The following is a 15,390-nucleotide window of genomic DNA, read 5'->3' on the forward strand; positions in this document are numbered from 1 at the left end:
GAAGGGTGGCCTCCAGTCCATAAACTAGCTGAAAAGGAGTGAAACCGGTGGCGTCCTTCACAGAGGTCCGGTAAGCCCACAAGGCAGGGAACAACATCAGATGCCAATTAGACTTGTGTGTACCAACGATACGTTGGAGCATTGTGATCAAAAATTTGTTCACAGCTTCAACTTGGCCATTGGATTGAGGGTAGTACGACGTCGAACTATCTTGACGCAAGCCTAGTTGGGTCGTTAGTTCCGTCATCATGTGATTACGGAAATGTTTTCCGTGATCCGTGACGATAGCCTGAGGGACTCCAAACCGAGTAATGAAATGATTAAACAAAAACTGCGCCGTTGTGTGACCGTCTTCATTCAATGTAGGCATCGCTTTGGCCCATTTGGTGAAATAATCCACGGAAACGATAATATACCCATGCCCCCCCTGCCGAACGAGGGTTACAGGATGTAGAATCGATGCCCCATTTGGCAAAAGGACCTACGGTAACAACATGGTGCAGTGGTGCAGGCATTTTCCGGTGGTAGATCTGGCATTCATGGCATGAACGGACGACAAGGATGCAATCCTTGAAGATAGAAGGCCAGAAATAACCAGCATGGAGGATTTTCTGAGCGGTGGCATATCCAGACATGTGGCCGCCACAAGCACCAGAGTGGAAATCATTCAACACTCGCTCAGCCTCCTCGAGAGTCAAACATCGGCGGAGAACAGAATCAGCGGCGAGGCGGTACAGGGTATCGCCAATAATGCGATAGGGTTGAGATTGATGGCGAATCCTCCGTCGAGCGTCTTTCAATACATTGGGACGGAAGGAAGACGTCTGCAAATATACTATGATGTCCCCATACCAAGGGTCGAGGGTGCTGATTAGAAACAACGTTTCGTCCGGGATATGCTCTTCCGAAAGAGATGGTGCAGAAAGAGATGGCAAAGAACAGAGCAATTCAGCAAAGACCAGAGACTTCTTAGACTTGGCAGCAGTAAATTCCAAGTCAAACTCTTGGAGGATTACGATCCATTTCGAGTATTTTCCCCCCAGTAACTGACGCGAAAAAATGTACGTCATTGGGTTGCAGTCAGAAATCACGGTCGTGGCGTGCAGCAGGATATAATGCCGGAAACATTGGACGGCGCAGACAGCAGCCAATGCCAACTTCTCGACGTAAGCGTAACGAGTCTCCATATCCAAAAGGTTGCGACTAAGGTAATAAATAACGAGCTCATTGCCGTCATCATCATCCTGCACTAGAACCATGCCGATAGTGGTATCGGCAACAGCCAGATAGAGAGTGTAATCACGGTGGTAGTTCGGAGGTCTTAATAATAGAGCCGAGACAAGGAGGCCCTTGAGTCGCTTGAAAGACTCCTGAGCGATAGCATCCCAATGGAAGGGTGTGTCTCGCTTCAATAACCGTGTGAAACCCTTAGCCACCTCAGCATAATTCGGAATGAATCGTCTAAGGAAATTTTCTTTGCCCTGCAATCTCTGCAACTGTTGCAAAGAACCAGGGGGAGGAAGATTCAAAATGGCTTCGACTTTGAAGGGATCCAGACGATGAACTCGAGTAGTCGGCCTGATTCCACTAAGAAAAAACACTTATGAGGATTGAGCCTAATACGGTAGTGTCGACAGCGGAGAAAAATTTCGCGAAGGTGAGAGGGATGGTCCTAACGCCTGACAGAATGAGCTAGAAGGTCATACAGGTACGGCTGTACAATGTGACGAATATCATGAAAGGCATAGGACATTACACATTGGAACGTAGCACCGGCATTCTTTAGTCCGAAAGGGAGCTTCTTATAGGCAAAAGTGCCCCAAGGACATATAAAAGGCGTCTTATGTTGATCAGCAGGGGCAATGTTGATCTGGTTATATCCAGAGATGCCGTCCATAAACGAGTAAATTTCACTTCCTGCACACTCATGGATAAGCTGATCGATGAACGGTGTAGGGAAGTTATCCTTAGGACAGGCACGATTGATATCATGGTAATCAACACAGACTCGGATAGTGACCTGCTTTTTGTTCACAGGGACTATATTAGAAACCCAATCCGTCAGTGGAATGGGGTAAATGAAACCAGCCTTGAGAAGCTTTTCGACTTCTACTTTGATAGCTGCGGCCTTTCGGGGGTGCACAGGGCGTAAGCACTGACGAATAGGCTTAGCACCTGGATACATAGGTATTTCATGCACCACTATACTAGGGTCGATGCCAGGCATTTCTTCGTAGGACCATGCGAAGACATCACGAAATTCGCGAAATAAGTCAGTGTAGAGTTGAACTTCCTCTGGAGTGCAAGTGACTCCGATATGAATGTGCTCGACAATCCCTGGTTTCACAGAGATGTCGATAGGTTGGGTTCGCGTGATGTTTCCCATATTGCCCTCAGAAGACACTTGATAAAGCTGAATAGGTGTTTGAAGGGGCGGGGATGGGACACACGAAGCAAACCGCTTGAGACATGCGATCATTTCCGGATGGGGAGGGAGAAACGAAGAGTGGTGGTGATGATCTGACCAAGGGAGCTCTTCGAGAGACATGGTCTCTATGATGGCTTCATCGGAAGGAAATATTTCCTTTAATGGATCCGATGTAACCTCATCTCCAAGCCAAGGGAAATGAACATATGAATCGGGAACACTGCCCGGAAGAGCAGGTTCAGCAGGGGGGCCGATGCAGCTACGATTTCGACGTAGTTGAGCTCGGCAGGACTCAACGGCATCATCTCACCCCAAGAGTCTATCTGATTAGCAGGAGGAAGGACCCACGGATTAGAATGGACAAAGATCATGTTAATAGGGGTGAGATTCGGAGGTGGGAGGGGAAAGACTCCCATTAAAGCGGGATCTTTGAAAAGTCTGGCACCCACGCTCTCGAATGACTTAGAGGTATGCTCCACAAATGGCACATTCCCTTCAGAAGAAGAGGCAAAGAAGGAGAGCTGGTACACCGTGATAATCTTCCCCTGGTGAGGGAAACGAATGACACGGAAAAGGGAGGAGGCCACGGCTTGCATGGCATATGTCTAGCTACGTCCGAGGAGGAGGTTGTAGGTAAGATTGGCGTCAACAACTTCGACCTCCACTTCTACCGTCTTCCCTTCCAAAGAGATGGGCAAGCGTTGGAGGATACCGTAAGGACGCGACTCTCTTCCATCAAAGGCTTCTAACGTCGTAGGAGACTGACTCAACGTAGGAGAACCAATAGCTTTCCAGCAAGCAACAGACATGATGCAAGTTGAGGCACCTTCATCAATGACTGTACGATGAATTGTTTTGCCATTGATGATGACCTCTATAAGGAAAGCGACTTGGTGAGGCAGTCTCGGCGTAAAGCCCTTGAGATCGAAAGAAATCAAATCCGAATCCGCCGGGTCTATGCCACCAATAGCTGATAGCAAGGACTTCCTCTGGGAGGGGCAGCTCTGGAGGACTTCTAGAGCGGACATAGCAGACGGAGCCTGAGCTAAGTCCTCAACAATGCTATAATGCTGGGCAGCACGAGCATTAGGGTTGTAAGATGACTTCCGGAGTACACCTTTCGGAGGGGGTCGGGGGATCGTCTCAGTGCTGGGCCTTTCGATGTGGAGAGGACCAGAATTGGACGGAGGAGCGTTGGAGGGGACCTCCGGCTCTTTCCTGGCATGAGATGGATATTCTTTTGCTTGAGCAGAAACATGGATGGGAATCGTTCCAGCCATGAACACTTGAGAGCCGAACGAGGAAGAGGGTTGAGATGGGTCTGCCACCATTTGAGTTTGCTGGGAAGGGAAAGGTTCTTTAAGCACGACAGGAGTCCTAGGAGCACCTTTCAATAATCGACTAACTTCGAACCGCCTTGGGCAGTCCTTAGTGTAGTGATCCTCATCGCAGATGAGACAAGGATACATAGGTTTTCGTTTGGCTCCTTCCTCGGGAGGAGGCTTAGGGGAATCCTGCTTGGGCTGTCCGGATTTATCCTTAGCTTTCCCTTTCTTTTTCCCTTTTGAGGATTTATCTGCCGCGGTGGACTGAATGGCGTTTACCTGGGAGGTACTTCCAGAATTAGGTTGGCCCTGAGAAGCATTTCCATTAAAAGCATTCTGTTTTTGCTTCCCAGGGTTTGCGGCCGATTTCTTTGATGACGAGTTTACAGAGCCAATGACTCCGTCAATCGATGGTTTTGGCGGAGCCTTGGACTGTCCAGGCCTCGGGGCATCTGAAAAATAATCATATAAAGTACCCGACTGAGAGTATACTAAGTCGAGGTACTGAGCACGCGCAATAGCTTGCTCTTCAGTTACACAAGCTCCCATAGCGATGTCTCGCGCGATCGCAGGGACAAAGGAAGTCGTGAACCAATCGGTCAGGAGTTGATCAGGAATCCAAAATTTGATCAAGCGACGGCGCCGTCTCCATTCATGTATATGATCAGATATATGCGTAGCGGTGTCCTGTTTGAGAGACGTAAGGAGATGTGTCCCTGTCTCATACCGAATGGGTAACTGAAAATGAGTTAAGAATGCCATAGCCAGTGAGTTGAAATATTGAAATGTGCCACGATTCAGCTCAATATACCACTTAGCGGTTGAGCCAGTGAGAGTTCTTTGAAAGAGGCGGAGCCGGATAAAGTCATCAAGCCATGAGTTCGATGAACACCAAAGGTGATAGGTCATGACATGGGCTTGAGGGTCTTCACCAGCTTTGCCATCAAATTTTGGGCAATCACCGGGTATTTTAGTCGGAACTGGTGGCCAATACGGATTGTGAAGAATGGGATCATTCGTTAACTTGGACACATTCGGAAGTTCCAACGTCGCTAAGAAGGGTAACTGAGGGTTAAAGGACATTTGTGGCTGTGGAAGAGGGGCAGTAACCAGGGTTCCAACCAGGTGGTGGTTGCCCCCATGGACTTTGTCCAGATGGGCCCGGCCCGAAGGGGCCTTGCCCGTAGGGACTTTGCCCGTAGGGGTTCAGTCCATATGTATTATGTCCATATGCAGATAGTTTACCCTGCGTCTGCCCCCCAGCACCCCATGGATTAGAAACTTGACCTGCAGGTGTAGCGTACTGATAATTCTGGTAAGGAGTGACCTGCATCTGTTGATAATTTTGATAAGGGGTAAACTGAGTTTTCCCCTGGGGTTGCTGGTAGCCATACATTTGCTGAGCTCCATACTGAGCCTGGTAAGAAGGATGCGCTTGGTAAGAAGGTTGGGGCTGTGGCCCACCTTGCATTTGATAACCAAGTTGAGTTTGGGGCCCAGGAAAATGTCCCTGAACAGGTTGGGCTTGGACCATCTGGCCGGAAGGTTGGCCTGGTTGGGTTTGGGATGGACCTGTTTGCCCAGAAGGATGTGCTTGCTGGGTGCCAGGTTGTCCTTGAGCAACCAAGGGTTGTCCTTGCGGAACAGATGGTTGGGCGGACTGGACAGCCGGTTGACCTTGAGGTCGGCCAGCCTGTCTAGAAGGATGACTTAAACGGGCAGTGGGTTGGCCTTGCTGCGTAGAAAGCTGGCCAATTTGCCTGGAAGGATGCATAGACTGAGCAGCGGGTTGGCCCTGCTGTACGTAGGGTTGCCCCCCTTGCCCAGAAGGATGACTAGACTGAGCACTGGGTTGGCCCTGCTGTACGTAAGGCTGCCCCCCTTGCCCAGAAGGGTACCCCTACTGGACTGTCGGTTGAGCTTGCGGAATAGATGTTTGTCCATCTTGTCCAGAGGGATAACCCTGCTGGAGACTAGGTTGGCCTTGTTGGATGTAAGGCTGTCCTGGTTGTCCAAACGGGTAACCTTGCTAGGTACCAAGATGCCCCGGATAACCAGAAGGTTGACTCTGATAGGTAAACGATGGACCACCAGCGGCCGAAGGTTGTCCTTGATAGGGTTGTCCTTGTGGGCCCCTAGATTGTCCTGGGTAAGACTGACCATAAAGTGGCTGCACTTGGGGGGCTTGTAGATAAGGTGGCTGGCCTTGATTAGGCGGTCCTTGAAGCTGTGCAGGGATTGCTTGGCCCCCATGGAAAGAGTGAGTACTAGAGTCCCAAGCAATGGATAACGGTACCGAAACCTCAATGAAGGGTTGAAGAGGCAAGGTTTGAGAGTATTGGAGGTATTGACTAGTAGAATCGTAATAAAAGAGTGGACCTTGCGCGTTCGGGTCCTGAACAGCTTGTCCATAGGCATCATATGGCCCCCCTCCTGGAAGAGGACCAGAAGAGGATGGAGCACTTTGTGCAGGGTGGATGACTCTAGGCGAGAGTTCCGGCTGGCCACTACTCACTTGACCGTGAGGGGAACCAACACCAGTGTTCGAAGATGACGACGCTGTTACGGAACTAACGACCGGAGTCGAGTATGCTACACAAACAGTTGGATTCGTGGGAACTGAGGTAACAGGTGTAGTATGGGGTTGTGAAACAAAAGGCCCCGTGGTGGGAGTGACATGAGGATCCCACATAGTCGTAGCAGGAGTCCTGGCAGCTACTCTATCCCTCAACGATGAATATCGCGGGGGAAGTGGAGAAGTAGCTGGGATGGGAGTGTCAACATTCGACACCACAGGTGTCTCACCTGTGCTAGAAGATGTCTCATCCATGTGGGAGGTAGACATCGGAGACGAAACACTAGGGGGAGTAACAGGAATATCGTCCTCGTCAAGCTCCCAGATAGGGTTCCAATCGTCTTCGTAATCTTCGTCGCCCGGGGCACGAGAGTTGATAGGTTGGATACTCGGGATAACAGGAAGAGTGTCACTTACAACTGGTACCTCAGGAGCAGCAGAAGATGGAGAAATTTGATCACTTGGAACGGGAGTTGACGGGTCAGCCAGGATGACAAACCCCAAACAGGACCTAAAGGAATCTAACGATAAAAGACCCTACTCAAACTAACGCACACAAGATCTAACCAGGTGATGTTAACGTGGCCGAATAAATTTTTAAGACACAGGAACTAAACTTGACCTTTTCATGTTTCAAGAGTCGAGAAAAGGACGGAAAGATGACTCTAGTCTCCTTCGAATGTTTAATGAGCACGAAGTGACAAGACGCTCACTGGCACCTTTTCTTTTAAGGAGTCCGAAAAGGATCAAAAGTGACTACTCTGGAGACTCTAGGCAAAGGGTTTACCAAGAAATCTGTAAAACTGCTTATACACCTTGGCAATCGTATGAGAACCAAGGACTTTCCGTACTGCAGTCAATCTTCCCGAATGTTGTGTTCTGTGCGTTACGGTTCGCAAGGCGGCAGACTCGGCTTCCTATGGATCAAGGATAAAAGCCTAGTGGGGTCTCCCTATATACGCGACGGTACGTGGGAGCACGATCCGTGTTAGACCACTATCGAGTCACAGAAGGAGGAATCACCCAACCGTAATGTAAAACAATAGTGACTTGTTTAAAGACGCCGGAACACGTCTCTAGCCTAGACCTCTAAATGTTTGCATTAAGTTCCAATGCGTTTTTAGGTTTATTCGGTTTATTTTACGGTTGATCTTGAATTAAGTTTTGGTTTCAGGTTCTACCATGTGATCTCTCACAATTGCCTAGATGCAAACTACATGCCAAAGAATACCATTTCGTTCGATGAATTCTAACTATGAGAGGGTTAAGAATTTTCAATCAAACAAAATGAATGCAATCAACCAAACAATCTAATGCAGCTAATGGCAAGGAAATGACACTTTTTCTTTTGAGAACACAAATCAATGAAATGCTTTTTTTCCCATTAACTATTGAATGCAAAAGATATTAGTTCGATTTCTTTTTCCAATGGCACAATGCAATTAAAATGAATTTTGAGAGACAGCAACACCGAGTAAAGAGAAATAAAATCACTCAATGAAAAACACAACAAATGTGAAAAGAACCGGTTGAGCCCAAACAACTGTAATCTGTGTCCGGGTAGCGGAAAGTAATCGAAACAATGCGAAGACTGGTTCAATAACAATCACTTAAACAACCAGGCAAAGCAAGCAAAGAGGAAGGTTTTCGCAAAAACAAAAGCAAGTAGTAACGAATCTTTGTGAACGAGTAACGAAACAAAGCTGATACACCGAAATCAGGACGATAACACCAGGTCACAAGACACAAAACAAGATCCGCCCAACAAGACTTCGCAAGCAAGTGCTTCAATGTTTAGACAATAGAAATCAAGTTATAAACCAGGTGGAAAGAGCAGGGGATAGTCAAACCAACAGGCTCAGGAGGTAAAATTGAAAAAAATTCAATTCTACAGGATCAGTGCGGGTGATACACAGCAACAAAGCGCTGACCAGAAACCACGCGTAGCAACAAAGCGTTGTCAGCGCGGAAGTACACGGCTTAAGCACACTGGTTCGATTTCAGAACCGTCGCGACTGTTAAACGTACAAGCGCAATGACCACGAAGTCAAAGAAATAGCTATGCGATGTCAGCGCGACTGTTTTGTTATAAACCGCGCTGAGGCTAAAAAACAGGCACAATCAAGCCAAAAGCTCCCAAACCAAGGCAATAACTCTTTAAACAATTAAGGCACCTCCCAGACTGAACCAGGAAGTCTAAAAACAGAGAACTAATTCCCAATCTTTGAAAAGAGAGTAACAATCAAACTCAAAACAAGAATGAACAAAAAGGGACAAAGGCCAGCTCCCCAGCGGAGTCGCCAAATTGTTGGAGAGGTAAATCCCCTCTACGGATAGAGGCGATCCCTACTAGCCCAGAATGGGTCTAGCAACAATAAGTCAATGCTACTATGCAAGTTCCTAATTGCAAATAAAAGATAGGAAATGAACACCTACTTGGATTCCCACGCTATTGTTTGATGAAGAGATGCCGCTCTCGCTCCTTTGCTTTGGCCGGTCACGATCCTCCACAATCCTCGTGGATAGACACCTACACACACAAAGAGAAACACAAACACAAGCGTGAAATCTAATAAATGCAATTATACATCAGTCAGAATGGACATAACTCACATTAACCATTACAAAGATAAATGAGAGTGGAACCATAATAGTAGTCATCTATTATTAATCAATAACAGAGAAAGGTACAACCAAAGTCCTGACGTTGAGTCCTTCTCAAGAGGGTCCAGCCAGCAAGTCTCTTAAGCATTCAACCTTGGAGGTAGATCTCCCAAGACAAAAACTCTCTCTCACACAAGCAATACTTCATGTTAGCGCTTGAAATTTCACCTCAGGCTGAGAAAGGTAAACCTCAAGGCTACATCAAACCATTTAGCCTCGTAGCTAGCCCTACGGGGCAGGAGAAGGCTCTCTCCGGTCAATCTCGGCAGATCTTCAATGGGATGAGATGACCAACAAGGTAACACTGATATTAGGCTAGTAAACTGATTTAAAAGGTTGATTTGGGGTTTTTTGGGTTTTTGGTGGCAATTTGAGGAATTGCAATTTTGGGTGCGGGGATTTGACATAGTTTCTGCAGGGGGTTCCTTGGGGCGAGGTAGGAGACCGTATTGATGCTTTTGATTGAGATGGATGATCAGGAATGAAAGATGAGGAGCTAAAGAGAGCAAACAATGACTTTGAATTCCCTTTAGACAGTAGAAAACATTGAAATTAAACAAATTTAAAAGCAGAGTATGGCTAGCATGAATTCATACTTTAACACTTCATTTGTTTAATGTGCAGCAGTAAAGAAAGGAAATGAATGACATAACAAAGCTTACAAGAACATTGAGAAAACACACCATCAACACATGAGTCCACAAGAATCCCAAAGATGACTGCAAAACCCTGGTCTTCCTTAGCCAAAAATTGCAGAGATACAGTGAAAATATACAATGATAGCTTCTCCCTCAAGAGTCCAACCATGAAAATGAGCAAGAAAGTACATAATATAGATGATCTAACCTCTTTCCCTGCCTCCATGGGTCGAGCTCACTATCCTAGGAGCTGTTTCAACCACCTCTAAACTAAGCACTACAAAATAGGCAGTCAAAACAACTTGCCTCTATAAACTTGGAAACCAGTTCATACATTCAATTTTTACCCTTTACATGAATAAATCTTATAGAAGAGTTACAAAAGGGTAAAAGTGTCTAAAAAGTGTCACAATTACATCAAAGAGGACCATCATTAACCTCAAAAAGTCAAACCAAGTCAAACTGTGCTTTTCCGAGCTGTTACAGTGAAATCTGGCAAAGTTTGCCTGACGGGTCGCGCACACCTGCCTGACGGGTTGCACACCTTTGGAGCTCTGTTTGAGGCACTTGCAGGTGTCAGAATTGGGTGCAGGATAGCTCGTTGGAAAGGTCTGTGAGTCTACTTTCCAACCCAACTGTAATTTTTGGATTTGGAGGTCATTTTCCCTGTCAAAACTTAATTCTCCCAAGACTGGTTTCTGCAACTCAAAAAAGAGGCAGAAAGTCAAATTTTGCATGTATTTTGACCTTTTGGAGGCCCAAAACTCCATAAAAACTCAAGTCCATCCATAGGCATATGTAAATTTGCATGAAAAAATCTAGAAATTCTGATTTTTTGCAAAAAGGAGCTGCCATGACAAAGGGTCTCACCGGGGGTGAGACCCGTTGAGGAGCCAAAACCTGTAAATTTCCAAAAATTGCCAAAATTACCCAAAACTTTCAGAATTTTTTTTTGGGATTTGAGCTGTGGTTAGGCTAATGAGTGCCATGATCCTTGAGTGAAGCCTCAGCCAAGATACGGAGGGGATTTGGCTTCTTTCTCTGTTTTTGGGCCTCGGTCAACCTCCTTTGAAAAACTTTCATTTTGGCTTTGCATACATGCATCCTTGCCCAATAATGATTTTTCATATTCCTCAGCAGCTTTTTCTCTTGGTTGGCCTTAGCCAACAGCCTCTCTAAGTATGCATTCACTTGGATGAGCATTGACTCTTGGTCTGCAGGCAATGGATCACCGGGTCTTCTTCGGTTCAAGACTCGGTCACTACGAATCCTCCATAGCTCATCAAGTGCTTTCTCCTCCTCCAGCTGTTTGTTCCGCTGCTCCAGGTAAGTGATAGTCCATTGGGCACCCTCAAGTCTCCTCTATAAAGCATCATTTTCAGCTCTCAGATGCTGAATGATCTCCTTTGCCTCTCGGCTAGGAGAACTGGCCTCAAGATCAATGACCTCGGTGTCTGGGACTCCTGATGGACCCTCATGAATCATAGGCTGTTTGCCCCTCTGTGCTGCCTGTGCTGATGAAGAGAGCGAGGCCCCTTCCACCTGGTGTGGAGATAACACTCGCTGAGCTGATGATGAAGGTGAGACCCCTTCCACCTGCTGTGGAGATAGTACTCGCCTGGCTGCTGCAAATAAGGCCCTTGGGCCTTTCTGATAGGTGACCAGAGGTGTGGAGCTGACATGTCGGGTGACCGGAATATCAGGCTGCTGAGATGGTCCTCCCTCCTCATGAATGACCTCATGATGTGGCTGGGGTGGCACTATGAAAAACTCACGAGAGATAAACTCCTCCCATGAGATACCCTGCTGTGTCAACTGATGCAAGACTATGAGCTGAATCAAACCATAATGACATAAGCTCCTGTACTGTTGGGCCGGGGTCTTCCTCTGCAACATGGGCACCATCTTCTGAATGTTCTGAAAGAAGAAAACCGGGATGTTCATCATCCTCACTCGGGTGAAGTGCATCAAGAGGCGAATGTGATATGAGTACACCTGTGAAAATCTGCCCTCACAGGTAAAATAGTGCATAATAAGCCTCATGATGGGAGCATACTCGCTCCGAAGAAATCTGAATGGAAAAACACCCGCTAAATGTCTCAAGAATGGTGGCCGGACATAAGGCTCAAAGTGAACAGTATCTAGCAACTTGCGCTTAGGCCACACCTCACCAACATTCGATATCCCTGTAGCATGTGAGATCACCTCGGGTGTCAATGTAAAATCTACCCCTGCTAGATTGACATGTCCATCATGCAAATGTAAAACAAAGAGGCGGGCCAACTCTCTGTGATGTTGAATCTGGGAGATCCTCTCACAAAACTGATAACAAGACATGTACTGAAAACAAGTGACTGCCATAGGAAAAGCCTGTAATTCTGCCAAAGAGGTGGGCTCCTCTCGCTTATGATGTCCACCCTTACCACCCCTACGAGGCCTCCTCTGTACCTCAACCTCTGTAGATGATGAATGGTCATCACTTTGCTCATAAGTTTCGGTTTCTGACATGGTTTAGGAGCAAAGTGGACAAACTGAACTGCTGTCTCTGCCTGCAAAAAGTGCTGAACTCTATGCTGTTTCAAGGGGAAAAAGACATGAGGGAAATGTTAGGGGAGGGATCTTTTAACAAGGAATGGGAATATATAAATATAACAGGGAATTTTTAAGGGAAATGTTGCAAATCATTATGCATATAGGAATACATATTTATAATTGGGAAATCATTTGCAAAGATCATTGCATATGGGAAAAAATATGTATGAAAGTGAACATGGGAATATGCATACATGTATTAATAGGGGAAATAGGGAAACCATGCACAAAACATGTTGACATATTTACCAACACTTTTTGTTATTTACAAATGCATATGGTGGAGAGGAACTAGGGTTTTGAATTTTGTTTTTTGGATGCTTTGGGAGAGGGGTAGGGTTTTTCATTTTTAGTGATTAGGGATGGGGAAAGATTTGCATTTGATTTGTAAAATAATATGGGAAAAGAGATGAACATATAAGTGTGAGTGAAGGTTTTAAAAATCACGCGAAGAAAAGGAGAGAACGAGATGGCTTGCGCGAAGGTTATTCCTGGTTCTGGTATCGAAACCACAGGAAACGCGGCTGCGGGAGGAGGCGCTGCTGGCTTGGCCACAGCCATTACTTTCCACTGGTCCGGCCAGAAGAGGGAGCTGCACGATGACATCAAAGGCGTCGACACGGGTTTGGTTACGAGGCCTAGAAACTGGAAAACACCGAAAGTTTCTGATATAGCAGAAAACCCACGCCCAAAACTCCATTTGCGTGATGGGTCAAAGCTAACAAAGGTAGATCTGGAAGAAAAGATCGCCAAGAGGTATGAGCCGCAAACGGCAAGTGTTTCTAGGTTAAGAACTCACCACGGAGGCGGGAAATCGATAGGGTTCGGCTCCACAAATGCTGCCCTCCTCCACACGAACTCTGCATGCAAGCTTCGGGGACTGTGGGCCGCAGATCCGAGCCACAAAAGCGTGAGACCCAATCTCGGCAGATCTGGGTCGGATCAACCAGATTTGAGCCCCAAACAATGTAGATCTCAGGCGGATCTTTTCGTTTGGAACAAGATCCAGGTTTATTACCTTCCTATGTGGATTTGCGAGGAGGGTTCTCTCTGGCTGAAGATCGAAGCACAAAAATGCGCGCATGAACAAACAAACCAATGGGCCGTATGGAGTTTAGGGGCAAGGGCCCGTCAAAACCAGATTGCATGGAGAAACGATAGGGGGGGTCTGCATGTTGCAGATCTGCCCCCCTTTTCAACGAATGGGCTCAAATTTGGTAGCTACGGCATGGATCTACACGATCTAGGCCTTGCCCGAGTACTCATCCGAGATCAACTGGAGTCCAGGCGGCAGAACGGAGAAAACAACCCTAGATCGGGCAGGTTTTATGCAGATCCAGACAAGCAAACGGACCCAGATCTGGAACTTCGCCATCAGTCAAGGCAGGTAACAAAATTTTGTTTTCAGATCCTGATTAAACCCCCACATGGGAAATCTCGATTAGTATGGGTCATGCAGGAGATACCCCCATGCACCTAAAACAACAAATATGGGCAGAAATGGGGTACCCAGTCCAGACCCAGCATCTGGTCAGCGGAAGGTGGTCTCTCCAGGACCATAGATCTCTGGAAAGTTATGAGATTGGACCAGGATCAATCATTATTTTAAATCTCAGATTGAGAGGAGGGGCTCTTCCTCAGGGACAACCAAGCTCCTCGGGGGGAGACAAGGGGAAAAAAGCTGCAGCCCAGCACCAACCAAAATCTTATAAAAATATTTTGCAGGGCAGCAGAAATTCAGGGCCATTACCAGATCAAGGAGGACAACTGCCCAGGCCATACATAGTAGATCAGTCAGAGAAAACCCCAGCTTTAAACTTAGATTCCTCAGGGCTCGATGATTTCGTCAAGTCCTATGAAACGCAAGCTTTAATTTGTCGTTTCAACAGCTTTTGGCCTAAACCAATGGATCTTTTCCACTGGATCTTCACCAACTGGACCATGGAGTGTGATATTCATTTATGTGCAAAGGGTTTTTTCATTGTGAGATTCACATCCAAGGAAGTCAGAGATACAGTCATCAATACCGGACCATGGTTTTGGGGAACAACAGGGCTGTTTGTGACTCCATGGTTCCCAGATTTCGATCCAAATAAAATGACGGTAACCAGAATGCCAGTTTGGGTTAGACTACACAATCTTCCATTGCACTTCTGGGATGAACGGGTGCTGGAAGGTATTGGGAACAGCATAGGGAAATATATCAAAACAGACCGGGACAGGATCGATGAAAGGATCTACACTTACGCACGTATCTGTGTGGAAGTAGACTTAAGTAAAGGACTGCCGGAAAATATAAGGTTGATCTACAAACAACAGAACTGGGTGCAGGTACTAGATTACGAAAATACCGCTTTCAGATGTAGGATCTGTAGGCAGACAGGTCACTTACAAAGCACATGTCCAGAAGCCAAGAATAGAAAGAAGCAGAAAGGGAATCAGAGGAAAGGTTGGAATTTCTCTCACCCAGATTCAGAGGAAGAAGAATCAGAAGCAGAAGAGGAAGAACCTCCAGCAGCGCAAACTGAGGTAACCCAAGAAATGGAGAAACAGAAAGGAACCCCATCAGACAAAAAGGCAGGGGAGACAAGCATGGATCCTAGTACGGGAGGCACCAAACGGCACCACCACTCAGATACTTCAGATTCAGACAAGGAACCTGGCCTACAGAACACAGAGACACAGTTAGTCATTGCTTCGATCGAGCCCACACAAGGAGTATGGCGCAAGGTCGAAAAGAAAAAGGGGAGAAAAACTTGAAGCGTGAGTTTTCTACTCACTGCCGGATTCCAGTTTTTGCTCCTTTCATTCTCTCTTCTCTCTTCTCTTCTCTTATTCTTTTTGCATGTTAGTCCCCTAACGCTGCGTGGGGTGCGAAAGCACTCGGGCCCTTGAGGCAGCCTATGGAATGCTTAATTGCATCCGCTTTGTGTAACTTTTCTTTATCTTTTTAATAAAAAGTTACCGGTTTTTTTCCTTGGGAAAAAAAAATAAGTGTGAGTGAAAGGGAAAGGAGGGAAACAAACCAAAGGGAAAAATAGCTTGAAATAACACAAACCCTAGCACAGTTTGCTCATTAACATTGCAGCCATATAAAGGAGTTTCACTTGCAAAATTTTGATCATTTTAACATTTTCATGACATCCACCATTCATAACCAGCAACCAT

Source organism: Pinus tabuliformis, chromosome X (assembly GCF_031772625.1).
Source record: "Pinus tabuliformis cultivar Carrire ecotype Pingquan chromosome X, CPIR1, whole genome shotgun sequence".
In the NCBI taxonomy this organism is placed as follows: domain Eukaryota; kingdom Viridiplantae; phylum Streptophyta; class Pinopsida; order Pinales; family Pinaceae; genus Pinus; species Pinus tabuliformis.